Consider the following 11869-nt stretch of genomic DNA (forward strand, 5'->3'; position numbering starts at 1 on the left):
AGGCTACTGCGTCTCTTCCCTCGTACTGCAGCATCTCCAACAAGCAGCAAGACTGCTGTGTGTTACGTTCGCCCAACACAGGAGACAGCAAGGCAGCGACTCTGCTGTGTTTCTGCACCTCCTCGCCTAGCAGCAGCAAGTGCTGCACCTTCTGCATCTTTCTCGGCCATTCAGCGGCTGTCACGATGTGTTTTGGGCCTTCCTTCATAAGACAGCAAACAGCAACACACCATGCTGTTTCTCTTCGCGTTCCTTGCCCGGACAGTCGACAGCAACCTGCTGTGTTCCGCCCAACAGCAGACAGCACCAGCAGCTGCAGAAACAGCCCACGGCTGTGTTTTTCTCGTGGCAAACAGCAACAACAGCAGAAAACTGCCCACGGCTGTGCGTTTTCCTCCGTCTCGGTCGCCGAACAGCAGCTGCTGTGCGTGTTATCGCGCCCTCGCCAAAACAGCAAACAGCCCTTGGCTGTGTGTCTTTCCCCGACGACCAGCAGCAGCAGCAAGCGCGCTGCCGTGTTGTCTACGACCCGAAACAGCCGCTGTCCTAAGCCGGATTCTTTTAGATCCTTCGAGGTGAGTTCATTCTACTTTTAATCATAAAACTTTATAATCATTGAAATGATGCATTATATTWTACCTCAAACTTTAAATTGATGAAAATACTTGTTTGGTTGGAAATGGAAATCTCTTTAGGTAGAAAAACCATTCCTTTGATTTTCTTCATTAACGGCTATTTTGGCGAAATTCCTGAGTATTGATCTTGTAATCAATAATATAAAYATGGTTAGACGGTATTTTGATTGTTGGAATAAAGATTGAATCCAAAATATGGATTTTAGCCTATTTAGTTGGTAAAGTTGACAGCACCAAATCTACCCGAGATGCTGTTTTGAACGTGCGATAACTTCTTAACCATAGCTCGGATTGCTACGATTCTGGACATKTTAGAAAGCTTATATGTAGATCTAAACCTTTCCTTTAGACACTTTTTAGAAATAAGACTTCTAGGTTGGTTATATTTGCGTCTCAAAACTGATAAAAAGTTAATTTTGAGCTGTCAATTATAATTCCTAAAATGAGTTTAAATTAAGTTTGGTTAAGTTTTTGTCGTCGGATCTTTATGAAACTTTGGGTACATATTACAAGTATTAAATAAGCTCACTTGGTCCTTCCAGAGTGACCGTTGGTCGATGTTTAGACGTATATGGACGTAGAGCCTAAGTTGGCTCGATTTTTGAGTATCGAAAAGCACTATGAGTTCATCCAACCTCCCTCTCTTTTAGAAGCTCTATACAATTTGAAATTGTGGGTTATGCTTTTCTTATACTTTATTTATAGGTGATTACTTGCTTGGTGAAATACTTGTGTCAAAGTAAGTTTGGGATAAAGCCCTATAAACCCTCATGTTCCACGTTTGGAATTGATATTTGGTAAAATGGGAATGTTCGTTCATTTGAAGACTCATGCGAATATTTGAGTAATGTACAAGTGGTCGTATACATATGTTAACGTATCTAAATATGCCGCCTAGAAATGGTTTTATTATGTTTGTGTGAAGGATGGTATAAATTGGTGATAGGCATTGTGATTATTATGTAATCACCAAATCATCCTCTCACTTGCACTCGGTAATAGGCATTGTGATTATTATGTAATTACCNGCATTGTGATTATTATGTAATCACCAAATCATCCTCTCACTTGCACTCGGTAATAGGCATTGTGATTATTATGTAATTACCAGTGCATGTATATCTTTTTATTTTATTCGTGGGTATGATGGTGTAAATTGGTGATAGGCATTGTGATTATTATGTAATGACCAAATCATCCTCTCACTTTCACTCGGTAATAGGCATTGTGATTATTATGTAATTACCGAGGTAAAGAGCTTATGATCACGACTGACTACATGACTGGCTAGGTTGATGTCGATGGTGTTGAACCTGTAAGTGATGCTCTGTAACGTTGATTCATGACTTACTTCGTGTCCGTCATAACCAACGGTAAATCGGGTCTCCCCTGTCATTTTCGGATGTTTTACTATTCCACTTCGTGTTATTCAGGTCTTGCTGGCCCTATTCCTGTTTAGGGTCATATCAACTAATTGCGTGTATATGTTTATATATGTTCCTCTATGTTTTTGTTAACTCTTTTGTTTGGACTCACTAGGCGTAAGCCTAACCCTCTCTCTCTCTCGATTTAACTATTTGCCAGGTTCCTTTATCGGCGGGGCTAAGATGGGTTGAGGGGAGTGCGGTCTCGTAAAAGCCTTTTGTGTAGCTAAGTTTTGGTGCTTGAAGCGTTATAATTTTGATGACGCGGTATTTTCRTTGGAGACGGTAGAAACACCCGTCCTTAATCTAGGCATGCGATTGTTTAGATTGATAGGTTTTTATATATCGTCTCTTTTATTGTTTGTAAATGCTGTACTATTTCCTTTTTGCTCAATTTTGGATGTTGTTTCTTTTGAGGGTGTTATAAACACACACATCATTTTTTATCATAGAATACACCCAAACACACCCACATACATACTTTTGATTGATCAACGTAAACACACATTGGCTTGGTGGTTTTTTTGTTTTTTTTGTGTCTGTATCATGTGTGTATATATGTGGTGCGTGTGTATGTGTATGTATTTTTTTTATTACTTGAGATGGAGCGATGGAGAATCAAATAAAAAAAGATGGAGATGAAAACAAGAATTAAAGAATAAAGAGAACCCTAACATTAAAACTATATGGTTTCGAATCACTACACTAAAAACACAAGTGACTTTTACCCACAAAAATCACCTAGAGAAATTTCCGTCGGTGGTTACCAACGGATCACCCAAAAAATACAAATGATTCAGTAGAATCCGATGTTTTTCGAGAAAATACCAATAGATCACCCATGTAATACATGTGTAATCTGTCACTGATTTGAATTACCCACCAACCATTTACTCACCAACTTTTATGACAATTTTGTAATGAATCACCCTTTAACGATAAATTTTCCAAGAAAAAGTTCATAGGTAAAAATCTTTCATTTAGCCTTGACAAGTCGTACATCAAGCTTATAAGAGCTTACACCGTCATCTTGGGGAAGATGGATTTGTGAATCATCACCTTGGGGGACATATGATATGAGCGGYGAGTCTTGGGAAGAGGGACCAYGGGTTTAGCCTTGACAAGTCGTACATCAAGCTTATAATGTTGTAATTAAGAGATTTTATAAATTATGCTTAAAAATAAGTACTTCATGCTTCATTAGTTGTTTTAAGATTTTTGTCTAAATGTTATATAAGATAGTATACATAGGGTCATTCATGTGAAAACTTGACTTTACAATAAGGGTCATGAGATCCAATCTCAATCGCTCACCTAAAAATGAAAGTTCTATTATTATTGCCAAATCATCGATCTTTTTTCTTAATCTAGCGGAAGTTACAGGGGTGATATGGGATTTTGATATCCCATTCTTCTCTCATTTTTCACGTCTTTCTCTCATCTCTCTTAATTTTGATTGAAAACGACACTCATTCCGATACTTTGACTAAACAACACCATTTCCAATGACATTGACATCTAGAGCATATTATAAGCATGGTTTACAACATGTTGTATCTCTTATACTGTGCATAATGTATGCACATTCTTATTATCATACAAACTACAAGGTTTCAGGTTTCACAGTATGCAAAACCTCAATACCATACAAATTACCAAGTTTCACAATGTGTATATTCGAGTATCATCCAAATTATCAAGGTTTTACAATATGGACAACCTAGCCGAAATCTATGAACTGCCGAATAGGATGGAAAGTTTAGAATAGATCAGTTTAAATTGAATGTTTGAAATAAATTAGATATATAGTTGAAATATATTGTATAAAGAAAATTACATCAAAATGAAACCAACTTTTACTGGATTTTTATTTTAAGGAACCAACTTTTAAAATCATCATTGTAAGATCTGGACCATACTTTAAATGTATTTAAAAGACTGTTTTACTTGATGATCCGTTGATAATAACCTATATCACATCATCTAAAAAATTTAATTTTACATTATAAAGTATTAAATAATATTTAGTTATAGTCCAAAAATTGTATTGATTAATCCCTTTTTCAGTTCACATATTTTAAATTTGAATAAAAAATTGATGCATTCACAAAATATTTATTATATACAAAAACCCTACATTCTAAGTCACAGCCCCAACCCCAACAACCAAAAACTGTGGCCCTTAACCTTCTCTGCAACTCCAGATACCTGCAATATCCGACGACCTCTTAATCTTCTTTGCTTCTTCGGCTACTCTGCAATTCCGACTTTGCAGCTCGCCCCATCGTCTCCCTCCTTCATAGGAGAGTGGAAGGGTCGATGGCCCGATGGAGGAACTTCAGAAAATGGACGGCGACGGTGGAGGAACTTTAGAAAATGGATAACAAAGGTGGAGGAAAGGCTATGAGGACCGGAGGAATAACTTGAGTCATAGAGGAAACTTCAATCGGTCAAAGGCTGAAGTGCTGGTAGAGGATGGCGATGGTGGCAGGAGGCAGGAGCTATGGTTATTTGATTTTTGATTTCCCTTTTTTGTTTTATTTTTTTAATTAATGACATGGAATTTGGATTTGGTGTATATGTGGTTGTTTTAATATCCACGTAAGTTCTTATTTTTTATTTTATTATTATAACCGATTATCACGTAATCCACACCTTTAAATATATGAAAAATTTGTTGGAGGTCCTAAAATTATAACTTTTAAAGTTGGTTTCTTAAAATAAAAATTCAGTAAAAGTTGGTTTCGTTTTGATGCAATTTTTTTATTATATAACAATCAGAAGTTTGAAAATATTTCATAATTAATTTGAACTTTAAATAACTAAGATTTGATGAGTTTTAATTGGTAATAATCAAATTACCAATGTGCCATTTATTGCTAACTATGGAATCATTGTCTTAACCATTACGTTAAATAAGTTAACAAATTGGATATCATCTTACAATTCTCACAAAATATGAGGTTTTTCTGTGTTACCTCTACGTATTATATATGATAAAATTTAATATGATTTTAAGTATGTAGAGTCAAGTTTGTACCCTCGATTGGGGAAAGAGGAATGGAGAGAAAATGGGAGATAATGAAGGATGACGACAAATGGTTTTTGGATGAAGAATTCATTTCACATTGGGATTCTGGTTTTCATCCATTTATTATTTGCTAGATGCATTAAGAAATTGGTCGATCAACATTGTAATTCTTTTTGTTTCTTGATATTCGATGATCATAAATGTAGAATGTGTGGTTGATCATGGTTTTGTCCTCGTATTCTTAAAGCCTTGGTATTGTTGTCTAAAAGTTTCCTTTCATTGGATTTGTTTATCCTAAACTTATGTTTAATATTTTTCTACTTCAAATTATTTTGTCTTAAATCACTTTGTAGTTTATTGCTTTTGATTCGCTCCACTAGACCAATTTATGCACTTGGTAGTATAAATTTTGCACTTGGTATGAAAAAAGAGAACAACCAAACAAAGGGTAAAATGGTCATTATATCATACAGGTTGTTTATTTAACATCACAAACAAACAACAATTTAGCTTAATGCATACACACAACTTAATCTATACAAGACCTTGGGATGAATGGTGGTAATGGCTTATTTACTAAGCCATATAGAGTTGTTTGGAAGTTGCTTGATGATACTGAGAGAATTCAAGAGTTAATAAGGTTTTTAGCAGATCATTAGAAACGAAGAAAACAAGCTCGAAAGAAGTCTGGAAGTTGGCATGGGAAACGGGAAAAAAGTCCCTGGCGTGACTTCTCCCGCGACTTGGGTTGCGTGCCTGGTCGTGCACGAGTTCTGAACTGTCTCGAAAGGATTACCTTTGTTTATTTGATTATTGTATTTATTAATTAGTTTAGGATAATTGTTTAGTTTTAAGTAAATATTTCATTACTTTCATAGTTGGTTTAGGATTAGGATCAGTTTGAATTTAGATTCCATAGTTATCTTTGAGCTAGTTTAGATCATATATAAGGTTTAATGTTTTCATTACTATTAAGTTTATTATTGCTCAATATAATTACTTTTAGGGTTTTATTTATAGTTTTAAGAGTTTTCTCTTAATTTTCTGAGTGCTATGCTGGTAGTCTCTTGCTGCATCACTTGATGACTCAATTGGTGGCCTAATCTCTTAGCAAGTTGAAGGGAGCTTAATTCACACAACTATTATTTTTCCTAACCCACCCCTTTGTGAAAAACCTCCCTGAACTTCCCACAAAGACACATATAGCTGGTTTTGCTCTTTATGCCTTTGACGTTGAGATATCCAGAGAGAGAAATGGATGTCGTTCTGACCCCAAAATTGGCTTGATACAAGATCTTTAAGATCAAAGTCATTCAAAACACCAGAAAGCCTAAGCCTTTATCTGTGCAAGTATTTGGTTGTGATTTATTCGTTATAAATGTTTTGATATATTTATCTATGATTTAAAAATGATGAAAGGTGTTAAAATATATGGTTTCCTTCTACAATCTTAACTTTTGTATTTCTTTATTTGTAAGGGACTAAAATTGATAAAGTCTGGAAGTTGGTTACTGAAGTACAAGGGATGCGCCTCGTTTTCTGGAAAGGACAAAGGGTAGCAGAGCAAGTTGTTTATTTCTTGAGGGACCTTTTTTGTCATTTGTTGGTTCATAAAAATAGGGTTTATAACCAGTTTATTTTCATAATTTTTTAAAAACTCTTTTTCTTTTTTTTGAGAAGAGATTCTCTTTAAGCTCTCTCATACCAGCTAGCTATTACATCGTTTAGATCTAGGGTTTCTTATTCTTGTATTGTATAAATCTAAGAATTAGTTTTGTTTGTATTGTATGAGCTATGAAATCTTTTAGTTTATTTTTTTGAACATGGTATCAGAGCGTCTGCTTCGGTGATTCAGTGGCTCCCTTGGATCTGTTCTGATTCATTTTCATCCTCGACATACATTTCATCACAAGTAAGTGTCCTTCCCTTTTCTTGAAGCTTTGTTCTGTTTTTTTCTTCTTTTAAGTAAATGCCCGACTCATGATTTGGTATTAAAGATCTTTTTAGATCTTATTAGACCGATCGATTGCCGAAATACTCTTGAGTTGAATCTCATTTGTTTCAAGCGTGTGTTTAGATTGGTTCTTCTCTTTTAGATCTGTTTGTATCTGTGAGTAAATGCTCAGCTGTTGATTTTCTTTTTTTTAGATTTGTTTGTATCTATGTTTGTGAGTAAATGATCAGCTATTGATTTGGTCTTGAAGATCTGTTTAGATCTTGTTAAACTGATCGTTGCTGAAATACTCTTGTTTGAATCTCGCTTGTTTCAAGTGTGTGTTTAGATTGCTTCTTCTCTTTTAGATCTCTTGGTATATGTGAGTAAATGCTCAACTATTGATTTGGTCTTGAAGATCTCTTTAGATCTTGTTAAACCGATCATTGCTGAAATACTCCTGTTTGAATCTCCATTTTCAAGCGTGTGTTTAAATTCATTCTTCTCTTTTAAGATCTGTTTGTATCTGTGGTTGTGAGTAAATGATCAACTGTTGATTTAGTCCTGAAGATCTCTTTGGATCTTGTTAAACTAATCGCTGCTGAAATACTCGTGTGATGAGACTCACTTTTCTCATGTTGTTTTGGTTTAGAGTGTTTTTTCCGCATCTAGATCTGCTTGTTCATTCTGTTTAGTTTTGGTTGTCTCTCAAATTTGTGTTGGCTCTTTTTAGATCTGTCCTTTTGTCAAAATTTGACCAGATCTTAGTTTTCCTTTTAAAAAAAATAGAGTTGTTTTTTTCTTAGATCTGAAGTGTTACGGATCTAGTTTGTTTAGATTTTGTTTTTCTTCTTTACCTTCAAGATCTCTTTTGTTTTCAAGTTTTTGTTCGGCAAGTCGTTTGGTTTGATTCATGCATGGTAAGTTTCAGGGCACAGATCTTGTTTAAGTCTGTGTTTTTTTTTGTACATGCTCTTTTAATTGTGTTCAGGTTTTTCTGGCCTTATCTGTGCTTTCGATATCTTCATATTTAACCTTTGGTTAAAGGCGTGTGGATGTATTCCCTTTTACATGTTGTTTCTTTTCCCTTCTCTATATTTGTTATTGTTGTAATTGCTCTGTGTGGTTAGGTGTTTCTTTCCTTTGTTTATCTGTGTTGTGTTCCTTTTTTTTTTTTGGTTTCTTATCGGAGCTGGATAGTTAGCTTGACCTAGCACCTCAAGTGTTTTAGGAATCCTGTTTTTATCTGTTCAGTCTCCATTTGTGTGCTCATGTCTAGTTCTGAGGTTGTCATGGATAGGTCAATGGAATCCAAGGTTACTAGCCTGGACTTCGAAGACCCATTATCCCTTCATCCTAGTGACACCAGCGGGACCCTCTTGTTAACTGTTAAACTAAGTGGAATTGATAATTATAAAGTGTGGGCGTGTGCTATGGTTATGGCCTTAGAAACTAAAAATAAGGTTGGATTTATAGATGGTTCCTGTCCTCGACCTATAGATGATCTGGTCTTAGGAAGACAATGCAATCGTTGTAACTCATTTGTTCTTTCTTGGATACTGAGTTCCATGACTGAGGACCTCTTTCTAGGACAAGTGTTTTCCAAAGAGGCCTCTAAGGTCTGGGAGGAGTTAAAAGAAACCTACGACAAGGTTGATGGTTCTGTTATGTTTAAACTGTATTAGAAAATTAACTCGTTAAGTCAAAAAGGTACTTCTGTTTCCGAATAATATCATAAACTCAATTCTTTAAGAACAATTTGATACCCTTGTTAAACTTCCATCATGCACCTGCAATGCTTCTCAAGAATTTTTTGAACACACTAAATTGATTAAACTCATGCAATTTCTGATGGGTCTTGATGATTCATACCAACCTATTAGAAGTAATATTTTGACTAGTGATCCTCTTCCCTCTGTAAAACTATCTTCTCTCTTGTTTCAAGAGAAGAATCTCATAGAGGGGTAAATATGTCTCAATCTAGGTCCAGACCTCAAAATGCTGCCTTTCTTAGTAAAACCAATGATAATAAGCGTCGTTCAGGTAGAGCCTCTTCCCTAACCTGTAAGCATTGTGGTGCCATTGGACATACTATAAAAAGGTGTTTTAAACTGATAGGATTTCCTAATAACTACTAGAATAGGTCCAGACCTCCAAATCAAATGCAAAGAAATACAACCAATAATGCTTGTATTTCTGGGTCAAATCCTACTAAAACAACTACTACCAGCTCCTCCCTTCCGTTTTCTGAAGACTAGATTGCTAAGATCCTTGGATTAATTGAATAAAATCATACTTCTGAAGGTGCTTCTGCTAATATGGCAGGTAACTTCAATTTCCTCAATTCTGGATGGATTATTGATTATGGGGCAAATCAACATATGACACATAACACTGCTTTTCTTAACAATGTTGTTGATATTTTTGAGCTTAACATTAGGGTTAGTCATCCTAATGGAGCTAAGGCCAAAATCAATAAAATTGAAAATTTTCAGTTATCTAATCATGTAACTCTGTTTGATGTCTTGGTTGTCTTAGATCTTAATGTTAACTTGTTATCTGTTCACAAACTTGTTAGAGATAATAAGGTTTTGTGGGGTTTGATGAGTTTAAATGTTATGTCCAGGATTCACTACGAAGGAATGTAGTGGGAACAGGTAGTCAAGAAGGGGGTATGTATTAATTTGATCAAAGCTTCAATAGTGAGTCCACTTGTAATCTTCATACTTCTCAAAACTTTAATATTTCTTGTCTGGTTTCTGCCTAGTTATGGCATAGTTGTCTTGGTCACCTTGCTGACCAAGTTCTAAAAGTTTGAAAAACTGTCTTTAAATTGAAAATGAAAATTGTGGTCCTTGTAAAATTTGTCATAAGGCCAAGCAGACTCGAGAGAAGTTTGAGTCCAGTATGCACAAATCCAAAGATTTGGGTGAACTTGTAAATCTGGATGTTTGGGGACCCGATAAGGAAGGCTATAAATTCTTTCTAACCATAGTTGATGACTTTACACGTGCTATGTGGGTTTTTATATTAAAAGGAAAAAACGAGGTTGCTAAAAATAGTATTACCTTTTATAACTTACTCATCAATCAATTTGGTAAGAATGTTAAAAAATTTCGAAGTGACAATGGGTCTGAATTCTTGAGTCAAGACTTGGGGTGAGTTTTTTAAATCTAAGGGTGTTTTACATCAAACTTCTTGCATTTATACTCTCCAACAAAATGGGGTTGTTGAGAGAAAACATCGTCATCTGCTAAATGTTGCAAGGGTTCTTATGTTTCTGGGAGGGGTTCCCTTAAATATGTGGAGTGAATGTGTTTTGACCTCCACTTACTTGATAAATAGAACTCCTTCTTCTATATTAAATGGTAAGTGTCCTTATGAGCTCGTTTATGGTTTCCAACCTGTTCTTACACATCTTAGAAACTTTGGGTGCCTTTGTTTTGCTGTCATACCTATCATTATGGATAATTTTCTCCCAAGTCTGAAAAATGCATTCTATTAGGGTAAGCAAGTTCAAAGAAATGATACAAACTCTATAGTATGGACTCTAAGAAATATGTTATTTCTCGTGATATCAAGTTTTATGAAAATATGTTTCCTTTTAAGATATCTAAGAACAGGGTTGGTGATACCAACAATGAAGATGATTACATATTAAGTTTCTTTGATTTTACTAATAATTCTTCTAATGATTTTGTGGATTCACCACCCAATGATGATAATAGAGACAATTATGTGAGTGATCACATTCATCAATCTGATTTTGTCCCTAATAATAATAGAGTACTTGGTAGCCAAAATAGAGCTGTCAATGGGTTGCCTCTAGGCAGCTCAAATGAGTATGATAATCAAGATCCTTTAACTCAAGTTGAAGATAATCTTGAAAGAGTTAAAAGATGGAAACTCTTGAGTAGCTCATATATGGTTGCCAGTACTCCTTAAAATGATGAAAGTCTCATTTATGAGGGTACTCTATATAGGCCATCTTCTGTTCAACCTACAATAAGATCTACAAGAGCTTCTGTGTTTCCACAAAAGTTTGATGATTATGTTGTAGAATGAAAAGTTAAATATGGATCGGAAAAAGTCGTTAATTATTCTTATCTTTCTTTTGAAAATTTGTGCTTTGTATATAATCTAAATAAGTCTGCTGAACGAATTTTTTTTAAGGAAGCTTGTACATATATTAATTGGAAAAATGAAATGAACGATGAAATGGAAGCATTACATAGAAATGGTACATGGGTTCTAACTGACTTACCATCGGTAGAAAACCTATAGGTTGTAAATGGATATATAAAATAAAATATAAGTCTACTGGGAAAATAGAAAGGTGCAAGGCTAGACTTGTAGCAAAAGGATATAGTCAGAGAGAAGGTCTTGATTATGATGAAACCTTCTCTCCTGTTGTTAAAATGGTAACTGTTCGTTGTAATATATCCTTAGTTGTTCAAAATAAATGGAATTTGTTTCGATTAGAGGTTAATAATGCTTTTCTATATGGAGATTTAATAGAAGAAGTTTACATGAATTTGCCTGAAGATTATTAAAATCTTAATGATAAACATGTTTGTAAACTTGTTAAATCTTTGTATGGGTTAAAACAAGCTCCACGACAGTGGTATGCGAAACTTTCTTCTTGCCTAATTGAATATGACTTTATCCAAAGTATTAATGATTATTCCATGTTTACCAAGAAAACTGAATCTGTTTTTCTTATTCTATTAATATATTTGGAAGATATTGTCATCACTGGTAATGATCAAGTTGAAATTGAAAAGGTGAAAACTTTCTTAAAATGTAAATTCCTTATAAAAGATTTAGGGAAATTGAAATTTTTTTA

This window comes from Cynara cardunculus (assembly GCF_001531365.2).
Source record: "Cynara cardunculus var. scolymus isolate 2C chromosome LG 13, CcrdV1, whole genome shotgun sequence".
Lineage (NCBI taxonomy): Eukaryota > Viridiplantae > Streptophyta > Magnoliopsida > Asterales > Asteraceae > Cynara > Cynara cardunculus.